This window comes from Frieseomelitta varia, unplaced genomic scaffold (assembly GCF_011392965.1).
Source record: "Frieseomelitta varia isolate USP_RPSP 00005682 unplaced genomic scaffold, Fvar_1.2 scaffold_411, whole genome shotgun sequence".
NCBI lineage: Eukaryota > Metazoa > Arthropoda > Insecta > Hymenoptera > Apidae > Frieseomelitta > Frieseomelitta varia.
In genome coordinates, this window is record NW_025110159.1 from 40082 (window position 1) to 45688 (window position 5607).

The following is a 5607-nucleotide window of genomic DNA, read 5'->3' on the forward strand; positions in this document are numbered from 1 at the left end:
CGCTTAACCTCTTGCGCTAGTAACTGGTCCGCGGACCATAACGAGTGACCAAAAACTGCATACAACAATTTGACTTCTTTTCGACATTATCGGTATATCACTGGATAAAAATTACTGAGAAGTAATAAATTTATTATTTGTTTTACCTGAGTAATACTTAAATATACCTAAAACTGAAAAAATATTGCAATTTTGGGCGAAATATTCTCGACGTGGCACGTCATTCCAGCGCAAGAGATTAAATTAAGATCGATCAAGTCGATCGCTAGTCAGACGCGAAACGACACGTGTTTCCCAATCGATTTTCATTCGGAATTGGTCACGAAGAGTTGCATTAGCACGATCACCGGGTAACATTCGCATAACTAGGCTACACTGGTAATCGCGTTAATCCCGGTGTTATCGTACGATTACGAGCTCACGAGGTTTACGATAATGCTCGTAATTTCGAGCCTTGGCGTCATGCTGTCCAATTGTTAAAAATAACGAAACAAAATGACAACAAGATGATTGTTGCCTTTGCACTCGGAGGAAAAAAAGGAATAGCCTGCAATCGACGCGACCGCTTTTATCGCTGGAAAAGTGAAGCGGCGCGAATCAGCCGGAGTTCCGCTGTACCACGGCAAAATTCCGTGAAAATAGATCGCATTTCACTGACAGGGAAAATGGCGTAACACCGTTTTCATTGGAATCGAGGTTACGGTATTGTACATCCATGCAGGATGATGGGTACGCGCGTCAACGCTCGTGTTCCGCTTATTCGTCTTCCAATTTCGTCCGCCGAGCTAATGGATACGTTCTTGCGAAACCATTTAATGGGAGAACCCTCGAAATCCATCGTTATCCATTAACCGTTGCGTAGACATACGAAATGCTATTGTACCATTAGGTTAAGTTTAGTTGGCTGAATGGATAAGTGAATCTGAAACTTTGGTATTTAACCGCGGAGAGTTTAGGAGTATTTCGAGTTTATTCACTGTAAACAAGAGGAACAAAAAGAAAATGACAAGTATAACAATAACGGAGCGATTTTTGCCGCGATACGACTCCTCGATGTCCGAAAAATCAAAATAAATGTTGAAAATATACGCGGCAATTCGATTTAATAAAATGAAAGTGCCATGCCGCGTACATTTCTTAACATTTATTTTGATTTTTCGGACGTCCGGAAGTTTATATTTCAATTTCACCAAGAGTCGGTTTAATTTCACAAATTGTTACAAACGAAAGAAAAAGAAATTGTTGGAAATTTAAAAATAACTTGTGCAATATTAGTAATTGGATTTTCATCATACATTTACTGTAGAATTGGACATTGGATCAGCAACGCCATCAAGGATTAAAATCTCCGCATGCACTATGATATTATATCCAAGAACAATGCAGGGGTTACTTCACTAGAAAACAGAAAGATTATTAGATTATTTGAACATTTCAGACACGTTAAAATGATTTTAATTAGAGTTTTATCAAAACGAGTTGATTTAGTGAGAAGAAACTGTTGTCTGTGCGATATATCGGCGACAGGTACGTTTAGCAAAGAACGGGACCAGTTTCCGAACGAACGAATGGATCTCGGTAACGTAAGTCGGCGAAAAGCCATCGGTTCTGTTGCCACACGGTTGAGAAAAGTGGAGTCTACCTTCCACCAAAGGTAGATTCGCCATTCGAGGGAAAGGCGAATCGGTCTCTCTGCCAACGTCGTGACTGCCGCTCGAAGAAAAGGAAAGAGTCGGAGGGAAAAAAAAAACGACATAGTTTCACTGTCCGCTGTTGCGGTGCACGGATTCACGCGACCTTAAGCCAACTTTTCACTGTGGAATCCCCTTCGAGCTACATACGAACATACATAAGTACGTCGGCCGAGATTTCTTTTCACTTCCTTTCGTTCCCTCTCGCGCTCGTTTGCATCGTTTAGTTTCCTCTTTCTAATTGGATCGATACTTCACGATAGGAAGTATCAGCTTTTCACTAGGAAGAAGAAAAGCTGAAGCTCGTCACTTAACGCGCGTGTCAACACGCTTCAGTCTAGTCGAATTTTCATGCATCTGAGAGAGATGTGACGTCTCATACTAAAGTATCTCTCGGAAATTCCATTTTTTAGCCGAACTTCAGTATGCATTCAGTTCTTATTCAGAGAGGTAACGTTCATTAATTCGCTAATCAATTCTAAAGTACACACAATCGAAGAACGATCATCTCTTTTTCAATTTACCTTCAGTATTGATCAGCGTCACTTTCGATACGGTGGTTCGCGCGTCTTCTTGCGAAGTTGAAACATTCATTGCCCCGCTGAGTTTTCATTTTTCGCTTTGGAAACGCGTGGACGGGGAAATCTGTACGTTGGAAGAAGAAAAATTTCGTTTTCGATTGCAAAAAGCGTGTTGGAGAGCGACGGCGGGATGGAAAAAAGGAAAGGAAAAGGAGGAACGACGTAATTCAGTCGAGTATCGATTGGCAGGGGAAACGGTGTCACGAGAACGAGTCACGGAAATTAGCGGGCGACGCTTTGATCACGCGTGACAGCGCGTCGCTGACAACGAGAGGCGGGCGTCGTGCGAAAAAAATTGGGAGAACCGGCGGCCGTGTTAGGTTGAAATAGGCCTCTATCGGGCACAGCCGCGGCAAGGGAACGAACGAAGCGATAGATCGATGGCGCGTGAGTCGGGCTTAAAGCGATGCAACGATGCAAAGCCGAGTAGCCAGAGCCGGCTTATCTAGGCCAGGGCTAGCGTGGCGAACGAGCTGCGCTCGCTCACTCGTTTGCCCGCGTATGCAAGCAAGCGTGTGTACACGTAGCGAGCGTTGCACGTGCGTGCGCTAATGGAATCGGAGAATCACGCGCGCGCGAGAGCGAGCGAGCGAGCGAGCGCTCGTTTCCCGACCCGAAATGTCGCCGCGAGTCTCGTGCGAGGCCCTCAACCTTACCTACTTGGCACTATCTCCTTAACTAGGCTTGCTCAGCACCGGCGTGCACGCACACGCGTGCACGTACATGTTGCACGCGGTAGTCGATGATCTCGATCTCACTTTCGATCCGCGCCGTACAGAATCGGTTGCGTCCTGTCGGTACAGGTGCCGTACAGAATCGGTTGCCACCTGCAGATCGCTCCAAGTGCGTCGTGTGCCACTTTGCACGCAGATAGTACCGACGCTGCCAACTAGATACAGCGACACGCGTTTCTTTGAATATTTTTCCTCTTTCTTTCTTTTCTTTCTTTTTCTTTTTTTTTTTTTTTTCTTCTTTTTCTCCCTCTCTTTTTCAATAACCTCTTTACGAAACGATAAGAGCGGGCAACTACGTTTAACAAGTTTTAGTTTAAAAGCTTACTTTTTATATATATATATATATATTGTTCAGAACTACGAAGCACATCGTCGTAAAAATAGAACGCGTTAAAGTCTTGGCTACGATGGGCATGTTGCTGCTTTTCGATACGGACATTTTGTAAAAACAAAGTAAAGTAAGAAAAGCCCGAAATGTTCGATTTTTTGTGCCAAAAAAAAAAAAAAAAAAAAAAAAAATGTTCGAAGTATTAATTAATTAAAGTGAGACAAAAATCTTGCGCTGGCAACCGATTTGCGGACCATAACGAGTGACCGTATGCAACAATTCGTCGCTTCCTTTTTCTTTCGAACTCGCCGGTGTGACGTCACTGGATAGAAATGATTAACAAGCAATAAACTTACCACCTGTTCTGCCTTTGGTCAACATTTAAATATACCCGAAGCTGAGAAAATGTCGCAATTTTGGGACAGAAAAATTCTCGTCATTTCAGCGCCAAGGTGTTAAAGAATTTTGACTCTCTCGTCGCCGAAACGTTTTCAATCGCCCGATTGTGAAACGATATATATATATATATATATATATATATATATATATATATATGCGATCATGACGCATTAATCTCCAATCTGGAAAAATCTACAATCTGTCTGTCTATCGATCAACAAAAAATGTACACGACGATCGAGCAGGAAACGCGAACGTATTTATACTTTTATGTATTCAGAGATCGATCGTTTTTCGGAAAAAAAAGAGAGAGAGAAAAAAAAATGAAAGGCCAGTACAAGCCGTGCACACGTACGAGTCGCCCATTACATAAGCTCGGCTCCCGTCGAGGTGTTTATCTTCGAATTACCGGCGCAACTTTATCGCCGGAGTTTTCCAGCCGAGGGAGGCATCGCGCGGCGAGCAAACATCGCCGCGGATCGAAGCGATAATGTTGACGTCGCTCGACACGCTCTGAACGGAATATTGTTTCGTAGATATCACTTAATTTTCGTCAAACATCGACCGAATATCGAACTTTTTAGCTCTCGTCGTGTATCCGGGAGGGACGGGGCGTTATATTGCATTATAATATGCAAATATATATAAAATATTCAAATTAAAGTACACGTGGGCAGGACGAATCGCTGTTTAGCGTCCGTTTCTCCTTTTTTCCTCGCGTTCGCGTAAAAATACGAATTTGCATAAATATTCACGGTTCGACAACGAGCAATTCCAACGGAGTAGAAACGCGGCTTGTTCTACCCACTCGTGTCATATTTACGCGGCGTTCGCTGAAATCGATGGGAATGATGCTAGAATGTGAAAGAATCGGCGGTGCCGCGCATAAAAGAATCCTGTCCCATTGGGCAAGTCCAGGGAGAAGAACTCGAGGAGGATATTTTTTACGATCGTGAGATTCGGAGCTACGTCCTCCGCCGTGATCGTGCCGTGTTAAAAAGAAAATTCAATTTAGCCAAGTTAGTGCTTGGAAGCTGTGGAACAATAGTGCGTAACTCCTCAATTTCGAAAAAAATAAAAAAAAAAAAAGGACGAATAGTCGTTATTTTCGTCGTGACTACGTAGATCATTTCAAAGGGGAAGAAAGAATCGTTTGATCTCCACTCCTAGCTCTCGTTAATTCGGTGTCCAAAAATTCCGCGACAGGTTACGCCAGCGAGCAGATTTAACGATGCGCAAGCATTCGACGGAGCGGCGATAAAGGAGAAGAAAAAAAAAGGAAAGAATCACCTCGCGGAGAAGGACGATCGTCATGGCGATCGTACCAGAAACTCGAACGATTGATAAAATCGGGCGGCTCGTTGACCGACTCGCGTAGAGGTACAGCATTGTACGCGTAGAGGTGAGAGAGAAGAGAGCGACTAGCCGCGGTAATTAGAACTCGAAGCAGGAAATAAAACCTGAGTCACTTTTAACAGCGGTCGCATGACGCAGCGCGCGTGACAGCCGCGAACCAGCGAGCTGCGTGACACACAAATCAAGCGTATTTTTGCGCGAACGAAAAGGGGACTCGCTCGCGAACGCTTCGTACCTCTTTCGCTCTTTCTCTCTCTCTCTCTCTCTCGTTCCCTCTCGCTTCTCGTCCTCGGTGCTTTTTCACTCTTCCTCTCGGTACGGAGTCGCAGCCTATGCTACCAGCCGCTTGGAAATGCGCGACGTGTTCGAAATCGTTCCGGGGAGATTGAAATTCGTCGGACGTTCGCCGGCTCGGTTCACGCCGCTGCGTTGCACTCTCTGTGACGTCAATGGTTGAGCAGGCGGCGTAACGCGCCCGGAGGATTATAGCAGGAGACACGATTTTTCCAAGGATAACC